The sequence below is a fragment of the Bufo gargarizans genome, chromosome 4 (genome assembly GCF_014858855.1).
Source record: "Bufo gargarizans isolate SCDJY-AF-19 chromosome 4, ASM1485885v1, whole genome shotgun sequence".
NCBI classification, from domain to species: domain Eukaryota; kingdom Metazoa; phylum Chordata; class Amphibia; order Anura; family Bufonidae; genus Bufo; species Bufo gargarizans.
Genome location: NC_058083.1, coordinates 87,134,971 through 87,158,725, shown reverse-complemented (window position 1 = coordinate 87,158,725; position 23,755 = coordinate 87,134,971).

The window sequence follows — 23,755 nt, the reverse complement described above, 5'->3', positions numbered from 1 at the left end:
TGTCTCTGAGTATTGCACACCTTGTGCTTTTGGGCACTCCAGTGATGTTGCAGCTCTGAAATATGGCCAAACTGGTGGCAAGTGGCATCTTGGCAGCTGCACGCTTGACTTTTCTCAGTTCATGGGCAGTTATTTTGCGCCTTGGTTTTTCCACACGCTTCTTGCGACCCTGTTGACTATTTTGAATGAAACGCTTGATTGTTCGATGATCACGCTTCAGAAGCTTTGCAATTTTAAGAGTGCTGCATCCCTCTGCAAGATATCTCACTATTTTTGACTTTTCTGAGCCTGTCAAGTCCTTCTTTTGACCAATTTTGCCAAAGGAAAGGAAGTTGCCTAATAATTATGCACACCTGATATAGGGTGTTGATGTCATTAGACCACACCCCTTCTCATTACAGATATGCACATCACCTAATATGCTTAATTGGTAGTAGGCTTTCGAGCCTATACAGCTTGCAGTAAGACAACATGCATAAAGAGGATGATGTGGTCAAAATACTCATTTGCCTAATAATTCTGCACTCCCTGTAGAAGAGAAAAAGAAAGTCCGCAGCACTCCTTCAAGTAAAAAAAGTGTAATTTATTCACACATGTCAGACAACGTTTCGGTCCTCTCACAGGACCTTTTTCAAGTCAAGTGATATATATATATATATATATGCTAAGTATGTGTGCAAATACACCGCTAAATGCTTAAACCTCATACACAAAATCACAATAATGTCACATACCCATCAAAATAGGTATAACCACCTCAGGAGAGCCACGTACCCGACGCACGTTTCGGCAATGCCTTCCTCTGGGGGTGCGGCTCTCCTTGTAAATGTGCTCATTTTAAAATGCCCAGCTCACCTGTATGTAATACTGCAATCATGCAGAAAGTGCATACAATCGCGCAACCTGTGCATCGTCTGTCACGCCAGTGACAGGTTTGAGAAGGTCTGAAAGAATATCTGCACATTAGTTATCTGACAGCCTCTTTTGGTTTCACTTTGTCTGTGTGTTGCTGGTATGTCCACACCCCCCTGTTCAGGTGTGGATCATGTGACCTTCACCTCCCCCTATTTAGTCTGACTTTACCCATCACTTTTTGCTCTGGAAAGCTTAATTTGGTTTTTGGAAGAGCTGGAGTGTGGTTCGTGGTGAAGTCCTGTTCGTCCATCATCCATCAGCCTCAGAAGTTAAGTGTTCTGCTTGTTGTGTTTTGTATTCCCCCCCACCTTTGTTGTTTACTAGGCCTCAGCGAGACGCTGGTTCCTTCACCAGGGAAGGAGCGGGTTGTCTCTGCCCTGTCATTACTATTAGGGCATCTGAGGGCCACCAGGGTTTTGTAGGTTCCTGTGTATGGGCATCTCTACCATCGAGAAGTGCACATATGGATAGGAGTTAGGGCCAGGAGCAGGGTTTTATAGGTGGTGACCCTTTTCCTTCCCTAGCGGTGAAGCCTAGTGTCTTTTCCCTTCCTTCTTGTTGTCTTTTGGTGTTCTCCCCTACAACATCCGTGACATCGTCATCCTGGTAGTCGACGGGGTCCCGCGCAAACACCCGATGGCCCGCGCACCTGGTCCCGCCCACGTGACACGTAAGACACGTGATGGCCTATCACGTGCCCACCTGCATCACAGCCAGTCGACCGCTCCCACAGGAAGGCCCATAACACATAATATATGAATATATGTGTATATATCAATAGGGACGGGGCAGGAAATACAATAAAACAGCCTTTAAAACACCCAAAAGGCAAACACATCTATAGTAAATACATAATTGTGCAATAAATATATAAAAATATAATACATGATAAATAGAAGAAAAAAAAGTATATGATACATGTATAATAATAAATAAATGCATGATTAGACAATAAAATAAAACAACTTTAGTGACATGATTAATTGAAGTGAATCATAATGCAAACTCAAAGAATAGATTAAATTACATATATTACATAAAAAATTGTCAATTATAAAAACAATCAATAAATGGTAAATGTGTGCTGTCCGATAGGTTTTCGTCTGGGTTGAATTACTAACATTTTATCGGATCACACAGTATATCTTTTACCACAAGAGCTGTGGTTTACTATGCGACCTTGTCCATATAAAAAAATCGACATTGGCCTCCCTAGTACTACTAGGGAACTAAAAGTGAGAGTCAGGGAACATGTTCGGGATATAGTGAGAGCCAGGGATGATGATGACCTGGTCAATTTAAAGCTGATTCCAAAACATTTCAAAACATACCATGATGGTAATCCTTCCCTATTGAGAGTACGTGGTATTGATCGTATTGATTTGGGAATACGGGGAGGGAATGTAATGAAAATATTGGCACAACGTGAGACCAGTTGGATCTGGACCCTAGATCCTTTGCAACCGAGGGGTCTTAATGATGTTCTGAGCTTTGCTCCTTTTCTCTGAGTACCATGCAGTCACAACATTTTAACATTATGTATTTTATTTATTGTGGTTGCATGTTGTGAGTCCTTGTTTTTGTGTTCTTTTAATATACTACATGTATACTCACATTTGTTTTCTTATATATTTCCTAGCTCACTCCTCCTTTTTTTTTCCCCTGCCTGTGTGGCCTTATCCTTTGGTGATTCCAGGAGGGATTCAGGAGCAGGATATATTGGACGATTATTGATTGGGGCTCACCTTTTAACCCATTATAGCACACTGTGTTATGTAATTGTGCCTGGGAGACTTTTTTTGTGGCTATTTCACTTCACTTTCACCATTTTCTTTTCTTTTAATTTTTATTTCCACTGTTTACTCATGTATTTTTCATTATACACACACCTTTTTCTGTTTCACTATCACATTTCTTCACAACACATATTTACCATTTATTGATTGGTTTTATAATTGACCATTTTTTATGTAATATATGTAATTTCATATATTCATTGAGTTTGCATCATGATTCACTTCAAATAATCATGTCATTTATGTTATTTTATTTTATTGTTTTTTATCATGGTTTATTTGGATTGACTATTGTATATGTATAATCATGCATTTATTTATTATTATACATGTATCATATACTCTATTTTTTATATTTATCATGTATTATAGTTTTATATATTTATTGCACTGGTTGCAACTGGGAGCAACTGGCCACTTGGCTTGATAATAGCTCTGTGAGAGAGCTGAAACGTTGCCTGTATCAACATGTGTTGAATAAATATCACATTTTTTCACTTTTTTATCCAAGGAGTCCTTATATATATATCATCATTTGTTTTGTTGCTAATATGTACTTATGCACTCCTCTTGGATTGACAATAGATAGGGCATTATATTGCTAGAGAAACAGAATTTTGCAAATGTATTGCTCATTGAGTTAAATGAGGGGATCGCTTGAGGACATCAGCACACCGTATTTGCTACGTGTAGTGGTGCGACTACATTGGCTGCAGGCACTGACTTCCTTACAGGTGTCGGTGAAGCAGCTTGGTGGGTTGTGATGCCTGGGACCATAATGATGCCTATCAAGCCAAACAGGTTTATTATGAGCATAATAGAAGATTATTCAGATAATGATTATGGTTTTGATATATTCATTAATGCCCTCGTCAACGTCTGGAGGATTACTAGGATTAATACATATGGAATAAGAACTTTGAAATTAAGTCTCAGCCTGGGCTTGGTGCATGCATGTTGTTTAGGATTAACCAATTGCTGCAATACATAGGATTTGGTGCATTTAATACTGTAAACTAGGATGAGTGTTGCTGGTTGTCATGCCATGGAAGTGTGACAAAAAAAAACAAATAGGGAGCACATATGCACTTGTAAGCAGTTGGGTCATTCCTCCCTTAGTTGTATAGGGCTAATGGATATTATGCTTTTGGAGCCTGCGCCATAAAGTTCCATTCATGCAGAGTCCAGCCGACATTGTAAGAGTTAATATTTTATGAATATACATGTATCATGGATTTATGGTTAATGATATTGTGATGGATTCATATAAGAAGATTATTTATAATAATTAAGATGCAATCTTGAGATAAATATATGACGTACCTCAGATGAAGTGGGGCATACAAATGATTGGATAATGATACTGTATGTTCTTTGCAATTGGTGGAGGTGCATTTAAATTTATTTTGTTAGATCCACTTTTAAGCTTGATAAAGGCTTGACTATTACTACGGTTCGAAATATTGCTTGTGACTGCATACCTGGTATGGGTTAATAAAAGAGAAACTTTGAACTCTAGATTCTAGTACTAATGTATTGCATGACCCTTTATAATTTTTGACCAATGGTGTCTCGGATGTGTTCATGTGTCCATGTAGTCTCCAGAAAAGTCTATCATTGCATCTGAGATAAAAACAAGACTCATCCCTGAAGAGGATAGACCTCCATTCCAGCCTGCATTGCCCTCTTGTTGTGCACCATAATAGCCTTTCAGTGCATCGGCGTGAGGTCAATGGAACAACTGTAGCTGGACATCTGGCTCATAGCCCAATGTCGTGCAAAGACCTTCAGATGTTGTAGACATTTTTAGCTGCTCTAGGCTTGGGATGGGACATCAAATTTCACATGTTGTACAGAATGGATCCCCATGGACCAGTCTTGTAATCAAATGATCACTCAGCTCACCAACCATCGCTCCAATCTTCCAACGGATTGGAACCACACTTCCTTCCCGGCAAAGCCTGACCACCAGAGTAGCTTCTTGGCTCCTCATGCAAGCGTCTGCCTGCTTCTTGCCATCACTACCTTTTGCTTCCTGTAGGAAGTGAGTTCTTTCCTGCTTTTAAAGGTCCAGAGTGTGCACGCCCTAATCTTCCCCAGCCAAAAGCTGGTCATCCTGGGGTATATAAGGCACCTTTCCCTGTGGGAGGATGCCTGAGCAATAGGATTCAGTTCACTAGTTCCTTTAAAGGTGTGCTCTTTACCTTTGTTTTCTTGTATACTGACTCCTGCCTTTTTCCTGTATTTTGACCCTTTGCATGCCTGATCTCAGTACTGACCTGGATCTGCCCACCTTGATGTCAGACTGTTTACTAGATTGTACACACTCTGCATGCTCTGCCTCAGCCTATCCCTAACCAGCGTCGCTTGACCCTTGTGGGCCAGCAGTCACTTGAAAAGAGACTACTCCAAGACTCCAAGAGGTAATGGTGGTACCCATGCAATGAAGTCCAGTTCTCTGTGTAGGGGATAAAGGGTTAATAAAAGGGGGCCACTTAGATAATACACTTGAAAGTAGCCCCAAGCCAAATCTGTTCAACTAACACAGTGGGTCCTCACCCATTGCTTTCACTGTGAACAGCAATATGCACCCAATAGCCCAAAATATATGTAAATCAATGAAAAATGGCTATAAAAATATCTGCCATTTTTATTGGTTTAGATGTATTTTGGGGCAGGAAAAGCATGTGAATGTATTTTTTTAATTTCATTGTCCTGTTAGAGAAGAGTCTTTTTCACCTTCTGACACCAGGACCAAGAAGTGACTGTACCGTCTGCAGCCTCTGCAGTATAGCTACCCTCCTGCATGGATATGAAGAGTAAAATATAGTATATTACAGAACATATTCACACTAATGAATTAATAAGTAAATAATTATGCATCTACTCATCTAGCATCTTGGCAAGCAGCCCAATGCCTGTTGTTGATGCCAGGCTTCTTATAAGAGCAATCAGTCTTCAATGGATACCTGCTGAATAGGCTCATCCTGTCCTGGCTCCTGTTCATGTGTTTCTGATTTTGATCTTGATCTCAGCCTTGTTCATGATTACACTCCAGCCTGGTTCACTGGATTACCTGTCTGGTAGCTAGCTCCTGCTTATGTATTTGTTATCCTGAGTCTGACCTCAGCCTTTTTCTTGGCTATACTTTTGCTGTGTCCTTCAAATTTCCAGATTGGTAGCTTGGTAGTTGTTGTTCTATTCCCAGTTCTGACCCATAGCTCCATTTCTAAACATGTTGCATATCTGGCTTGCTCTCCTAGTGATAACCTTTGGTTCTGTTCGGACAACACTACTGCTGCCTAATTTCTACTGCCAATAATCCATGTGAGTATCTTCCTACTGCAAAGTACACACCTTGTTGTGAAGGTTAGGGGGATACTTTTTACCGTGCACCCCAGTCTAGGGAGCACCAAACAGGTTTTAGCTTAGAGAATCCACATCTCAGGTACAGTATGTGAATCGAACAGGTAGTAGCTATTGGAGAGTGCTACGTTCCATTTGGAAGAAAAAAAAATGAAATACTGTCATTGCAAATAAACTGTAAGCTGAATTTTTGCTGTCTTATTGCTTATCTATGTCTTATTCACACATTCAGTTTTTCGGTTAATGATTTCCATCAGTGAGCCAAAACCAGTTGCAGCTATAACGCAGAAAAGGGGCAAATCTTTCCCATATACCTCTGTAGAGGCTTCACAAATCAGTGACTAAAACAGTGAATCACAACAGAAATTTTGTAAATATTTTGAGTTGCATCTAAATCTGATTTTTTGATGTTTGGATTCAAGTGAATTTTGCGGGGAGAGAGAGGGAGAATTTTTTTTTTTTTTTTTTTAAAGTGTTAGACACTTGTAGCTCCTCTTGCTGCTCCTGCTTCTCCTGCTCCTCCTCTCCTGTCACCTGTATAGAAAAACCACCTATTTCTCTACGCATTGCTTGTGCTCGAATGTCCTGCTCCTCCTTTAGTTCAGCCCCACAGGGCTCATGTGGCCGCGAGATGTAGTTGCCACGTCTCCTGTCCCCTGGCCAGCCAGATTTACCAATATCTATTCCAGGACATGAATCAGTGGAATGACGTTGTTCATCCCGTAGTCCTGGCGACTGACAAATAAATTGGCCTCCTCAAAGGGCCCGAGCAAATGGCAGGTGTCACGCATGAGCTGCCAATGGCTAACATCGAAGTTACACAGGGGAGTACCTCTGTCCGCCTGTATCATCAAGAAATCGTTTATAGCCTTTCTTTGTTTATATAATCGGTCCAAAATATGGAGGGTAAAATTCTAATGGGTGGAAACGTCGCATATCAGCCTATATTGGGGGACGCCGTTCTGCCTTTGCAGCTCAAGGAGGGTGTGGTCTGTGGTGTACGAGTGGCTGAAGTGCATGCAAAGTTTCCTGGCCATTTTCAGGATGTCTTGCAGATGGAGTGAAGACTTCAGGAACCACTTTACAACCAGGTTGAACAAGTGCGCCATGCAGGGTGCATGGCGCAGGCCCTCCTTGACGCAGCACCGACACCATGTTCTTCCCGTTGTCGGTCACCATGGTTTCAATATTAAGTTGTCGAGGAGAAAGCCAGGATTCGATTTCTTAATAAAGGATGTGGAGCAGTTCCTCCCCTGTGTGACTCCGTTCGTCTAGGCAAACTAGGCGCAGAAAAGCGTGACACCGCCATGCCCTGCACATGTAATATCCTGGATGTGATTTGCCCCTGCAGTGGAGGCTGAGGATATGGTGGATGATGAGGAGGCAGAGGCGGACATTGTCGCAGAACCAACGGCATGAGATTGTGGAGGCGGAAGCGGCGTCACCTGGCAAGTTGTTGGTGTGGCTGGGCAGGAACTACATTTACCCAGTGAGCCATAAAGGACATATATTGTCCTTGACTGTAGTTATAGCTCCACATGTCAGTATTGCTGTGAACTTTGGCAGACACCGACAGGCTCAAGGACTGGCCCACCTTTTGTTCTACATATTGTTCAGGGCTGGTACTGCCTTTTTCGCAAAACAATGACGGCTTGGGACTTTCCTCCTTGGCTCAGCACAAGCCATCAGTTCTCTGAAAGGTGGACCACTTGGAAAGGGAGAGACTATAGAACCAGCAACTTGTCCAGGAGCACTTTCAGCTTCTGCGCCATTGGATGAGTGCACACACACTGTTGTCTCTTGGCAATCGTTTTGGCGATCGATTGCTGACGAAATGACTGATGAGGAGTAGGAGGACAAGGAGCAGGAGCAGAAGCATCAGGACCAGTAGATGATGGTAAGAACATACAGCTCCCTTCGGCTGAGGTGGTGGAGCATTGGCTGCATGAAATCAGGTGCGTGCCACTGGTGATGTAGCGGTTGCTGCGGCAGGATGGACCACCACATCAGAGCCACGGTTCTCCCAGGCCACTTTATGGTGATACTATATTGGCACCCTGGCACATTGGCACCCTGGCCATGCTTCATCTTCTGCAAACAAATTCGGCAAATGGCCATGATCACTTCCTCCGGCAGCATAACAAAATATTGCCAGACCGCTGAGTATGACATCTTCCCCCCAACACTCCGTACTGACTGCCTGCTACCGCTGCCTCCGTGAACCTCTACACCACTACTTTTTGGGCAGGTAGGCTCCTGCGAAGCGGGTGGTCTACGCCAGGCATGCTTGGCTCCCGACCTCCCACTGCTGCCACCTTGCTGACTCATGCCCACGCTACCACTTTGCTGACTCAGCCTCTGCCTCATGTGCAAGCTGCCACCCTATTCTCTTGATGATGATGAAGCCCCTTTTCTACCCGGTTCCCAAGTATGATCGGCTACATTATCATCATCCACTACTGTCTGCACATCACTGATGTCGCCCTCAACAGTCTCAGGGCCAGGAGCCTGACCGCTTGCAATACCAGCTCCCATGCGACTCTCATCACTACTTGCCTGCCTACCGGAGGAAGCGGGCGGATGTCTCCTCCAGATCTTGGCTGGGAAGTAGCTTCTGACTGTCCTCTAGTAGCTCGCCCTTGCTGAAAAGTGGAGCCAAGCCTATGGCATATAATACTTCTCACGCTGAGGAAACAGAAAATGACAGAGGCAGGTTGAGAACAGTTGGGGGCAAAGGGCCTTCTGCCGGGCCATGCTAACTAAGTGTCGTGTCAGAGGAACCTAGTGACTCTTGGTTGGGGGTGTTTGATGTCACTTGTGACGAACTCGAAGACAGAGTCAACCATTCTAGCACCCACTGAGTTGCTGGTCAAGACACAATTGCTAGATAAGATAGAGAGCTCAGTCCTCTTGCTGCAACTCCTGCTGCCACTCCCCCTTCTTCTGCTGCTACTTCTGCCTGCGACAGAAACATTCTCTTTAAAGGGCCTGTCACTTGTCTGTCTGACATACTGTATAATAAAAGAATAAAATTAAAATAATACACCCCAAAAAAGGCTTTAGTATAATGTAACTTCACAGCAGAACAGCAATTAAGACTTTTCCCTATTAATACACCCCCCAATTAAATGTATAGCAATCTAAATTCACCGCAGAACGGCTAATAGGACGTAAGTATATTTCCTATTAATACATATGAGTGCACACACACTGTTATCTCTTGGCAACAGTGATCGAAATGACTGAAGGGGAGTAGGAGGACGAGAAGCAGGAGCACACCCCGTTAATGGCTGTAGTACAATAGAACTTCACCGCAGAACGGCAATTAAGACGTATTTTATTCCTATTAATACAACCCCCAAAAAGTGTATACCAGTCTAAAAAACGGCAATTAAGACGTATTTTATTCCTATAAATATAACCCTCAAAAAATGTATAACAGTCTAAATTCACAGCAGAACGGCTAATAGGACGTACGTATATTTCCTATTAATACACCCTGTAAATGGCTGTAGTGCAATGTAACTTCACCACAGAACGGCAATTAAGATGGATTTTTTTCCTATTAATTCACCCCCCAAAAAATGTATACCTATGTAAATTCACCACATAATGGATAATAGGATGTACGTATATTTTCTATTAATACACCCGTAAATGGCTGTAACTTCACCGCAGAGCGGCAATTAAGACATATTTTTTTTCTATTAATACACCCACAAAAAAAATATAACAATCTAAATTCACCACAGAACGGCTAATAGGATGTACGTATATTTCTTATTAGTACACCCAGTAAATGGCTGTAGTACAATGTAACTTCACTGCAAAACACCAATTAAGATGTATATTTTTTTTCTATTAATGCACCCCAAAAAAAAGTGTAACAATCTAAATTGACCGCAGAACGGCTAATAGGACGTACGTATATTTCCTATTAATACACACCTTAAATGGCTGTAGTAGTATCTAACCACCGCAGAACGGCAATTAAGACATATTTTTTTTCTATTAATACACCCACAAAGAAAATATATAACAATCTAAATTTAGCGCATAACGGCTAATAGGACGTACGTATATTTCCTATTAATACACCCAGTAAATAGCTGTAGTACAATGTAACTTCACTGCAGAACGGCAATTAAGACGTATTTTTTTCCTAATTATACACCCAAAAGAAATAACAATCTAAATTCACTGCAGAAAGGCTAATAGGACGTATGTTTATTTCCTATTAATACGCCCTGTAAATGGCTGTATCACACAGCACTTGCAACCCAATAACAAGCAAGGTTTGCTGAAATTACTGAGCTATCATTTAGTGCTATTTTGATCCCCAGTTAGTGCAGCAAGGTGTAATAGAATCGCTCCTATTACCCAGGCTGTATTCTCCCCTATTGGATCTTGTTTTTTTTTGTTTTTTTTATAATGTAGATAATGCCTCCCTACATTATGAATAATATTTAAATTACCTTCTAAATCATTTTTTCAGCACAATAAAGTCTTTCCTAGCACTGTCCCTAGCACCTGTCACACCTTTCCCTGCACTAAGTACACTGGAAAATGGCTGAATCCAAGATGGCTGAGGCTATTTATAGGGCTATGACATCACAGGGGCTGGCTGCTGATTGGCTGCATGCATGGCATTGTGGGTGATCCCTCATTCCCAGAACTCTTTGCTTCATGTCCTTACATGTGCAACAGACAATTTTTGGTTCAAATAGAATTTTTCCTGAAACTTGGATCGAATTCCACTCTGTCGACTTTGATTCGCTCATCTGTACTATTGACCCTACAAGTGTTTCAAACAAATGTATGTGGGGATAGGACGCTAAAACAAAATAACAAATGCTTTATAAAATTATCTTGTTAAAAAATAGGGGTATCTACCAGTCACTGCGGAACGCAGCAACTAAACTTACACTAATTTGTGGGACCACCCTTATACCAACCACATGGATGGCAAAAAAGCCAACATGGAGCACAAGGTAGATCCCACAAACTAAACCTACCAACACTTAGGGGGCTCAGAACACCACAGGGTCCTGTATATGTGACCTGGGTGAAAGTACTATCTAGGTGGATATCTGGCACCGTTCGGACACCAGGTATCACTCCTAACAGTAAATGTCGGCGTGCAGACATTCACTGCACTAACATAGTACAGGTACAGGACTATGGCAAGGCAACACCCTTGGCTCCAATTGATGTATCTAGAGCAAAGATTACCCTGACACTTTCCTTGGTGGTAAATGCTCAACGCGTTTCCATGCATTAAACATGCATTTCACCAGGAGCATCATGCACCATAAATTACACAGCCAAAAGCCTCTGACTTCGATATTAGACCGAGGCTATGAACATTAAGCAGCAGTAGCTGGTGACCACCTCTAGGTTGAGGCGCAGCGTGCTGGTGTGCATACAAATCGGCGCTGTAATGGCTGCGAAGCAGCTCCCAGAACGCTGAGATTTACAGGGTCATGCAGGTCACCCTACTGCTGCTTACTGTTCATAGCCTCGGTGCTGGTGACCTTCTAAAACATTACAGGCAAGGGTCTGCTGCTGAGCTGACCATCTAAAACATTCGGGGTCAGGGTCTGCTGCAGAGCTGACTCTCTAAAACATTAGTGGCGAGTGCCTGCTGCTGATCTGAGCATCTAAAAAGTTATGGGCGAGTGACTGCTGCTGAGCTTACCATTGAAAAAATTATGAGCGAGTGCCTGCTGCTTAGCTAACCATTAACAAAAATTATGGGCGAGGGCCTGCTGCTGAGCTTACCATTGAAAAAATTATGGGCGAGTGCCTGATGCTTAGCTAACCATTAACAAAAATTATGGGCGAGGGTCTGCTGGTGAGCTGACCCTATAAAACATTATGTTTGAGGGCCTGCTGGTGAGCTGACCCTCAAAAACATTATATGCGAAGGCCTGCTGGTGAGCTGACCCTCTTAAACATTACATGTGATGGCGTGCAGGTGAGCTGGCCCTCTAAAAGATTGTAGGTGAGGGCATGCTGGTGACCTGACCCTCTAAAACATTATATATGAGAGGGCCTGCAGGTGAGCTGACCCTCTACAACATTAGGAGCAAGGGCAGACTAATAAGCATGTTGATATGATGGAAGAGGAGGGGGATGAGAAAAGGAAGATTGAACCATATACCCTTTTTTGTGGTGGAAGGGGTGCATGGGAATAATGTATTCAGTACATTATAAAAACACATTTAAAGTGCCTTTATGTTCAGTCGCTTTCCTCTGGTGGAGTAGAGCAGTCAGGGGCAATCCAGGCCTTATTCATTTTTATTTTGGTCTGGATTGTGGTCAGTACACATTGCAATATTGCTTTCCTTGGTTTTCCTCTGTGCACACATCACTGATTGCTGGTGACTGATACTAGTCTCTTCTAGCTTTTAGTTTCTCTTATATTGCACTGCATCATATGCATTCTGTGTGCCACATAGTAGCGCCAGTGGTATACACTGTTTTGGTATATAGAACATACCTTTTTTCTTTTTTTTTACATAGATCAAACCAGTGACTACATCACTATTGATTAATAAAATCTCTTCTGCTGATCGCACTTGCATTTTATTCTCTGACCCGCCAATCATGCACCACCAGCCCCAGTGCTTTTTTTAATTGTGTTTTTAATCTTGTGTTTTGTCAATCGTGAGTATTTATGTGATTAAAATAAAATTGTGTATGATTTCATTACATTTTCCATTGGTATATTATTTCATATTGTTTAGAGGGTATCTATATATCCTTTTTGGTTAATCATTTTTTATAGGAGTGAACCTGTCAGCATTTTCAGTTGACAGGCATATGCGCTTATCCGTTATTATGCAGGGTGAACAACCAGTAATCAGTGTTGTCCAAAATGCGTAAAAAGCGTGGGTCATGAGAAAGGCAGCCTAACATAAAGTCAGCCATGTGTTCCAGAGTCCCAACAGGCAAGACTTCGCTGTCGTCTTTAGGAGGATGACTCTTAATCTCCTCATCCTCTTCCTCCTCTTCTACCATCCACGCTGAACAGATGGAATTAAACTTCCATGGGTACTACCCTCTGTAGTGAAGGCAACCGTCTCCTGCTCCTCCTCCTGATCATTATCATCCAATTTGCGCTGAGAAGACAAACTGAGGGTGGTCTGGCTATCACCCTGTGTAATGTCTTCCCCCATTTCCACCTCTTCCACATGCAAAGCGTTGTCCTTACTTGTGAGCAGCGAGCGTTTGAGTAGACACAGAAGTGGGATGGTGACTAGTGATGAGCAGCAGGGGTCATGTTCGAATTCGTGATATTTCGCAAATATTTTGTAGAATATTCGTCATATATTTGCAAATTTGTATATTCGTTATATTCTACGTTCTTTTTTTTTTTTACGTGAAAATCGCGTTATATGTGAATATTACGTGCTCAATACAGGAGTGGGTCAAAAACGAATATATAGCACTATAGAATATATTGCTATATATTTGTTTTTAAGAATATTTGTCATTTTTTCTATCTGAACACATGATTCCTCCCAGCTTCTTGCTTGTGGGCCAATGAGTCAATAGTAGCTTCAATAGTAACTCAGGCAGATGGGGTAGGTTTTGAGAAACCGCTGAACCACTAAGTTGAAGATGTGTGTTAGTCATAATGTCAATGCTGTCACCAACGGCTAATAAAAAATTACAGGGAATGTCACAGGTATTTTGGATATGGAAACGTTACACAGGACAAATACCGCAGATAATGTCGCTGATGTCAGCAGCGGCTACTATAAATTTACAGGGAATGTCACAGGTATTTGGGATGTGGAAATGTTACACAGGAGAAATACCGCAAATAATGTCGATGATGTCACCAGCGGCTAATAAAAAATTACAAGGAATGTCACAGGTATTTGGGCTGTGGAAATGTTACACAGGAGATGTATCCCAGGTAATGTCACTGTCCGCAGCAGACACCGTCTATAGAAAAAGTACATTGGATGTCACAGATATTTTTTGGGATGCGCACACGTTACACAGGAAATGTAGCGCAAATAATGGCCCAACTATTGCTTGCTATTTAGCGCAGGATGTGCTAAAAATAGATATTGCTGCCACACACAATAGTTCTTAACCCCTTAAAGACACAGCCATATTTCACCTTAAGGACCAGGCCATTTTTTGCAAATCTGACCAGTGTCAATTTAAGTGGTGATAACTTTAAAACGCTTTGACAAATCTAGGCCTTTCTGAGATTTTTTTTTCATCACATATTGTACTTCATGACACTAGTAAAATGGAGTAAAAAAAATCATTTTTGTTTATAAAAAATAAAAAAAATCCAAAAGTTTGTAAAAATTTCCAAATTTCCAAGTTTCAATTTCTCTACTTCTATAATACATAGTAATACCTGCAAAAATAGTTATTACTTTACATTCCCCATATGTCTACTTCATGTTAGGATCATTTTGGGAATGACATTTTATTTCTGGGGGACGTTACAAGGCTTGGAAGTTTAGAAGCAAATCTTGAAATTTCCAATTTTCAAAAACCAACTTTTTAAGGACCAGTTCTGGTCTGAAGTCACTTTGTGAGGCTTACATAATAGAAACCCCCCCAAAAAATGACCCCATTCTAGAAACTACACCCCTTAAGGTATTCAAAACAGTTTTTTAAAAACGTTGTTAACATTTTAGGTGTTCCACAAGAATTGAGATAGAAAATAGAAAATAGAGATACAATTTAAAAAGTTTACTTTTTTGGCAGATTTTCCATTTTAATATTTTTTTTCCAGTTACAAAGCAAGGGTTAACAGCCAAACAAAACTCAATATTTATGGCTTTGATTCTGTAGTTTACAGAAACACCCCATATGTGGTCGTAAACCGCTGTACGGGCACACGGCAGGGCGCAGAAGGAAAGGAATGCCATACGGTTTTTGGAAGGCAGTTTTGCTGGACTGGATTTTTGACACTATGTCCCATTTGAAGCCCCCCAGATGCACCCTTAGAGTAGAAAATCCAAAAAAGTGACCCCATTTTAAAAACTACACCCCTCAAGGTATTCAAAACTGGTTTTGCAAACTTTGTTAACCCTTTAGGTGTTCCACAAGAATTCATGGAATATAGATATACAATTAAAAAATTTCAATTTTTTTGCAGATTTTCCATTTGAATATTTTTTTTTCCAGTTACAAAGCAAGTGTTAGCAGTTATACAAAACTCAATATTTATGGCTCTGATTCTGTAGTTTACAGAAACACCCCATATGTGGTCGTAAACCGCTGTACGGGCACACAGCAGGGCGCAGAAGGAAAGGAATGCCATACGGTTTTTGGAAGGCAGTTTTGCTGGACTGGATTTTTGACACTATGTCCCATTTTAAGCCCCTCAGATGCACCCTTAGAGTAGAAAATCCAAAAAAGTGACCCCATTTTAGAAACTACAGGATAGGGTGGCAGTTTTTTGGTACTAGTTTAGGGTACATATGATTTTTGGTTGCTCTATATTACACTTTTTGTGAGGCAAGGTAACAAGAAATAGTAATGTTTTGGCACCGTTTTCTTTTGTTGTTATTTACAAAATTCATCTGACAGGTTAGATCATCTGTTATTTTTATAGAGAAGGTCGCCATGGACGCGGCGATACCTAATATGTATACTATTTTTTTTATTTATGTAAGTTTTACACAATGATTTCATTTTTGAAAGAAAAAAAAATCATGTTTTAGTGTTTCCATAGTCTGAGAGCCATAGTTTTTTCAGTTTTTGGGCGATAATCTTTGGTAGGGTATGATTTTTGCGGGATGAGATGACGATTTGATTGGATCTATTTTGGGGTGCGTGTGACTTTTTTATCGCTTGCTATTATACTTTTTGTGATGTAAGGTGACAAAAAATGCCTTTTTTTACAGTTTTTTTTTTACGGTATGCACCTGAGGGGTTATATCATGTGATATTTTTATAGAGCAAGTTATTACAGACGCATCAATACCTAATATGTATACTTTGTTTTATTTATGTAAGTTTTACACAATAATATCATTTTTTAAACAAAAAAAATCATGTTTTAGTGTCTCCATAGTCTAAGAGCCATAGTTTTTTTTATTTTTTTGGGCCATTGTCTCACGTAGGGGCTCATTTTTTGCAGGAACTATTTTGGCGTACATATGACTTTTTTGATCACTTTTATTACCTTTTTTGGGAAGTAAGTTGGGCAAAATGTCAATTTCATCATATTTTTTTTTTTTTATGGCGTTCACCGTGCGGGGAAAGTAACATGACCGTTTTATAGATCAGGTCGTTATGGACATGGTGATATCAAACATGTTTAGGAATTTTTTTTTTTTCATTTTTAATCATTGATAAATGTGTTTTTTTATTTTAACTTTTTTTAACTTTTTTTTTTACCCAGACCCACTTGCTTCTTGAAGATCTAGTGGGTTTGATGTCTGTATAACACAGTACAGTACACTATATAGAGTAGTTTGAGAATGATATTTTATATTTTGGGGATTTTACAAATCTTGAAATTGTTCTGAACTTTTCAAAAACCCAATTTTTAGGGACCAGTTCAGGTCTGAAGTCACTTTGTGAGGCTTATATAAAAGAAACCACCCAAAAATGACACCATTCTAGAAACTACAGCCCTCAAGGTATTCAAAACTGATTTTACAAATTTTGTTAACCCTTTAGGCGTTCCACAAGAATTAATGGAAAATACAGATACGATTTAAAAATTTTACTTTTTGGCATATTTTCCATTTTAATATTTTTTTTCCAGTTACAAAGCAAGGGTTAACAGCCAAACAAAACTCATTATTTATGGCCCTGATTGTGTAGTTTACAGAAACACCGCATATATGGTTGTAAACCGCTGTATGGGCACACGGCAAGGCGCAGAAGGAAAGGAATGCCATACGGTTTTTGAAAGGCAGATACTTGCTAGACAGTTTTTTTGGACACCATGTCCCATTTAAAGCCCTCCTGATGCACCCCTAGAGTAGAAACTCCAAAAAAGTGACCCCATTTTAGAAACTACGGGATAGGGTGGAAGTTTTGTTGTTACTAGTTTAGGGTACATATGATTTTTGGTTGCTCTATATTACACTTTTTGTGAGGCAAGGTAACAAGAAATAGCTTTTTTGGCACTTTTTTTGTTTTGTTAATTACAACATTCATCTGACAGGTTAGATCATGTGGTATTTTTATAGAGAAGGTTGTCACGGACGCGGCGATGCCTAATATGTATACAATTTTTTTATTTATGTAAGTTTTACACAATGATTTCATTTTTTAAACAAAAAAAATATGTTTTAGGGTCTCATTTTTTGTGGGATGAGATGACGGTTTTATTGGCACTATTTTGGGGTGCATATGACTTTTTGATTACTTGCTATTACACTTTTTGTGACATAAGATGATAAAAAATGCCTTTTTTTTACACCGTTTTTATTTTTATTTTTTTACGGTGTTTACCTGAGGGGTTAGGTCATCTGATATTTTTATAGAGCCGGTCGATACGGACGCAGCGGTACCTAATATGTATACTTTTTTTTTTATTTATGTACGTTTTAGACTACTTTCACACTTGCATTCAGAGCGGATCCGTCTGAGACGGATCCGCTCATATAATGCAGACGGTGGCTCCGTTCAGAACGGATCCGTCTGCATTATATTGTTAAAAAATTTCTAAGTGTGAAAGTAGCTTCAGACGGATCCGTCCAGACTTTACATTGAAAGTCAATGGGGGACGGATTCGTTTGAAAATTGAGCCATAGTGTGTCATATTCAAACGAATTCGTCCCCATTGACTTACATTGTAAGTCTGGACGGATCCGCCTGCTTCCGCATGGCCAGGCGGACACCCGAACGCTGCTTGCAGCGCTCAGGTGTCCGCCTGCTAAGCGGAGCGGAGGCTGAACGCTGCCAGACTGATGCATTCTGAGCGGATCCACGTCCACTCAGAATGCATTAGGGCTGGACGGATGCGTTCGGGGCCGCTTGTGAGAGCCTTCAAACGGAGCTCACAAGCGGACACCCGAACGCTAGTGTGAAAGTAGCCTTACACAATGATTTCATTTTTGAAACAAAAAAAATCATGTTTTAGTGTTTCCATAGTCTAAGAGCCATCGTTTTTTCAGTTTTTGGGCCATTATCTTGGGTAGGGTATGATTTTTGTGGGATGAGATGATGGTTTGATTGGCGCTATTTTGGGGTGCATATGACTTTTTGATCGCTTGCTATTACACTTTTTGTGATGTAAGGTGACAAAAAATTGTTTATTTAGCACAGTTTTTATTTTTTATTTTTTACGGTGTTCATCTGAGGGGTTAGCTCATGTGATATTATTATAGAGCGGGGCCATTGTCTCATGTAAGGGCTCATTTTTTGTGGGATGAGGTAACGGTTTGATTGGTACTATTTCAGCGTACATGCGACTCTTTTGATCACTTTTATTACCTTTTTTGGGAAGTAAGGTGGGCAAAATTTCAATTTCCTGATAGTTTTTATTTTTTTATTTTTATGGCGTTCTCCGTGCGGGGAAAGTAACATGACTGTTTTATAGATCAAGTCGTTACGAACGCGGCGATACCTAATATGTGTAGTGTATTTTTAATTTTTTTATTCAGTGATAAATGTGTTTTTATTATCTTTATATATTTTTTCACTTTTTTTTACATTTTTGGGACCCAGACCCACTTGGTTTTTGAAGATCCAGTGGGTCTGATGTCTGTATAATACAGTACAGTACAATATATATTGTACTGTACTGTATTTTACTTACACTGAACAGATCTATGCTTTTAGCATAGATCTGTTCAGCACCATAGACAGCAGGACGCCTGAGAAGGCATCCTGTTGCCTTGGGAACCTTCCCCGTCTGTCACAACTGAGCAGACGGGGAAGGGGAAGGAGGGGAGCTCCCTCCCTCTGTCCCCCCATCCATCTGGGGGCTGCAAAGGCACAACAGCCCCCCGATAGCAGAGAGAGGGAGCTCCCTGACTTAACCCTTTCCATACCGCGGTTCGTACTTCAGCCATTTTTAAGTTTCTTCTCCCTGCTGTCAGGGATCGCAGGGATCAGAAACTATATAAAGCGCTGCAAACCGCAGGTCTGAATTGACCTGCGGTTTGCAGCGATCGCCGATATGGGGCGTCACAGGACCCCCCTCGGCATTGACCCTGGTCCATGTATCCGTAGTGAGGTGCACCTTACCAAAGATTGTGCAGGGAAGGGATGGCTCTCCTGGAAAAGTAGTGGTGGCTGTCACAACATACTGTGGGATAGCCACCGCCATAAGGCCTTTCGTCCACCAGACGGAATGACAGCATTTCAAAGGCCAGTAATTTAGGAATGCTGGCATTCAGGGCCAGGGATCGCGGGTGGGTAGGGGGGTACTTTCTCTTCAGCTCCAGTGTTTGGGAGATGGAGAGCTGAACGCTCCGGTGGGAAATTGTGGAGATGCTTGGTGACCCAGGTGGTGGTGTTGCTGGCAGATCCTCTTTTTGCGGGGTGGCACTGTCAATCCAGAGGAGGATGAAGAGGCCGAGACTGCAGCAAAAGAGGAAGCAGGAGGAGCCAGAGACCTTTCTTGGTTTTTGAGGTGTCTACTCCACTGCAGCTCGTGCTTTGCACTTAAATGCCAGGTCATGCAGGTTGTGCTCAGGTTGAGAACGTTTATGCCTCGCTTCAGGCTCTGATTGCACAGTGTGCAAACCACTCATGTCTTGTCGTCAGCACATTGTCTGAAGAACTGCCACGCCAGGGAACTCCTTGGAGCTGGCTTTGGTGTGCTCGGTCCCTTGCTGCAGTGGGCAGTAGCAGGCGTACTGTCTAGGGGCTGGCCGCTCTGTTTTTGCAACCTGCTTCCTCTTCTGCTGTGCTGGTTGGTGGCTCTGTGGGATCACCGCCTCTTCCTCCGAACTACATAGGTCACTCGCATGACCTTGATTCCATGTGGGGTCGAGGACCTCATCGTCCTCCACATCATCTTCCACCCAGTCTTCACCCCTGCCTTCCTTGTCGGTCTGCACACTTTCGAAAGCCCCAGCAGTTGGCACCTATGTTTTGTCATCATTCGAAACGTGCTGCGATGGTCCTCCCATGCACTCATCTTGAAACATAAGTGGTTGGGCATCTCTTCCACTTCTAGGGCAGGGATAGGTGGATGTCCCTGGGAAGCCCTGCTAACAGAGTCATCAAAAAGCAGAAAAGACTGCTGCATGACTTGGGGCTCAGACTGCTTGGCTGATTTGCAAGGGGGTGAGGTGAAAGACTGATAGACATCGGCTGCAGGTGCCAATTCTGATCTTTCAGTAGGAGACTGGGTGGGAGACAATGTGAAGGAACTGGAGGCACTGTCAGCAACCCAATCTACTATCGCCTGTACTTGTTCTGGCCTCACCATTCGTAGAGCCGCATTAGGCCCGACCAAATACCGCTGCAGGTTCTGTCGCCTACTCGCACCTGAGGAAGGGGTTTTACTTGTGCGTGTAGCTGGCACAGATCGACCACGTCCTCTCCCTGCAACAGGAGCTCCACCAGCAGCACCACGACCGGGGCCACGTCCCTTATTTGATGCTCTCCTCATATTTCTCAAATTTAGGATCTTGCCCTAAAAGGGTGTTTAATTAATAGTAGAATAGAACGACAGTATGTAAAGGTTGTATCTCACACGTATAGATGCAGACTAGGCCGCAATTAAAGTTTTTCCCCCAAAATGGCTGTTTTATTAATAGAAGAATATAACCACAGTATCTAAAGTGTATATCTCACACCTACAGATCCAGACTAGGCCGCAATTTAATTTTTTTGCCCAAAAGGGTGTTTTTAAAATAATAGAATAGAACCACAGTATGTAAAGGGTGTATCTCATACGTACAGATCCAGACTAGGCCGCAATTTAAGTTTTTTGCCCAAAATGGTTGTTTTTCAAATAACTAAATAGAACCACAGTATGTAAAGGGTGTATCTCCCACGTACAGATCCAGACTAGGCCGCAATTAAAGTTTTTGGCCGAAAATGGCTGTTTTTCAAATAACAGACTAGAACTACAGTATCTAAAGTGTGTATCTCTCAATGACATATGCAGCAAAAGGCTGCAATATTAAGTATTTTACTAACAGAATATGAAAGCTGTATAAAACGCTTGAATTTCACACGTGCAGATGCAGCAAGGGCTGTAAAATAGTGTATTTTGCCCAAAAAGGGTTTTTTTAAAATATAAAATTATAGCTGTATTTCTAGCTTAAATTGCACACTGACTAATCCTGCAAAGGCACCAGATGTTTATTGCAGTATTTCAAGCTTGGATTTTAATGCACAGATGCAGTGCTGGTGCACTGAGCTTGCATAAAATGGCCACCACCGCCCACTTAACTAACAGACAGATAAAAGTTAGTTTTCTCTGGCACTGGGCTCAGGGCAGGGTAAAAAGATTGTGATTGTGTGCCCACACAACTATATCTATGTAGATCGCTGAGTTCAATTGGAGTTCTGATCACTGATTCTGTCCTATTCTCTCCCTCACAGCAGCAGCATCCTCTCCCTACACTGATCAGAGCAGAGTGACGTGCGGCGCTGTGTGACTCCAGCTTATATAGAGGCTGGGTCACATGCTGCACTGGCCAATCACAGCCATGCCATTAGTAGGCATAGCTGTGATGGCTTATTAGGTCAGACAGTTAAACGCTTATTGATTGGCTGCTCTGCAGCCTTTCAAAAAGCGCTAAGAAATCGCAGAACACCGAATCCGAACTTTTACTGAAATGTTCGGGTTCGGGGTCCAAAAAGCCTAAAGTTCGGTACGAACCCGAACTTTAGTTCGAGTTCGCTCAACCCTAGTCATAATATTATGAAAGCATGTACTGTACATGGAGAAGCAGGGCAGGGCAGTTCTCTGGGCAGGGGTGATTATATTATAAAATATTAATTTGCAATATAACATCAACACAAGTGTCTTCAATGCTGGAGTTTCCCAGTAAAGCCCTTGCACATTTGACTACTTTTACTTGTGGTTTTTATTCAATTATCAGCTGTACTATAATTGTTATTTATCTGGGTTAATCAATCCTGTGCACATAATATAAAGCCTACATCGTGGATACAGCTTTTCCTTGAATGTTTTTATTGTGTGCATAGCGGGGCAAAGTCAGATAACCATGACATTTTTATGTAATATAAAATAGTTACCAGGGAGCAGAGATGCCAAGCGCTTACTCTCAGTAACATTCATATCTCATCTACCATATATAATGTTGCAGATTGAAAAATAGAGAAGTTATCTTACCCAGTCAGCGCCCAATATCTGCATCTCTCAGCAAATAGCCTGAAACGCGTGCGTACTGTATCTTTTGTGATACCGCGCTCTGTGATACTATATTTCTAAAGTGCCTTGTGGTGTTATTATTATTCCAAACTTCCATATTTGATAAAGACATAAAACATTCCATATTAACCCATGTTAAGACAGGACATTTAACAGCACACTTAGTTGCTCATTACAATAGTGCTCATGAGCAGCGCTTCTGAAATTTCTGATTTACTAATGCATTTTTCTCCTGAAAACATATTACTAAGCTGATTATGGGTCTTTTGATATAGTTATTATGGGCACTTACATGGCAGGTACTTTTACTGTATACACTATAGCATTGCTCTTTAGTGCTGTGTGTGGCACAATTATGACATATAATAATTTTTAGTGACTATACGGTATGTTATTTGGTATGTGTAGGCACTTTATGGCAGTACTATTCTGTATGGCACAGTAATATTGACACGTTGGTGATGTTATCACTCTATTATTATGTCACTGTGTGGTGCAGCATAAAACACTAATATTTTTACACTGTATAGTGCTGAATTTAGTATTGTATGGCACTTTTAGCTGCAAATTTTATGGAACATTTATACCGGAATGGAGTATGCAGTATTATTTGGACCCTGTCTCTGTTCTTTGGAGATTCTATAATGCTGTTTATAAGCACTTTCAATTATTTTGCAATTAATTGAAACAATAGACATGTAAAACTAATTTATAGGTTTTCAACAATTTTTTTATTACATGGCACTATTACATGGTCATGGCTGATCATGTAATACATGCACTGCTATTCTTGCCATCAAAAGACTGTGACAGAAGCCCAACAAACCTTATTATAAGGGCTCATGCACACGACTATGTATTTTGTGGTCCGCAAAACACGGATCAACAAAAAAATGTCTGTGTGCATTCCGTATTTTGTGGAACGGAACAGATGTCCCTTAATGGAACAGTACTATACTTGTCTGTTATACGGGCAATAATAGGACATATTCTATTTTTTCCAGAACAGAATGCACACAGAGTAACTTCAGTTTTTTTGCGGACCCATTGAAATGAATGGGTGCATGAGCCCTAAGTCAGACATGTCTTTGGTCCCTTTTGTACCACAGATCCTGTATCGTGTTTTAATGAAAGCTGTATCACATATGTGAACTTAACTGTAACAATAAAGGGGCTCCCTGGGATTTTGATATTGAAGGCCTATTCTCAGGACAGGTCATCAACATGAGATTGCTGAGGTCTGACTCCTGTTAACCCCACCTATCTGTTGTTTCGAGGAAGCTGCATGTTTTCCGGGACTCTGGTGGGCGCCAAGGCCTCCTCACAGCTTACCAAGCACAGTGCCTACTATGGCATGGCGGCTGTGCTTGGAATT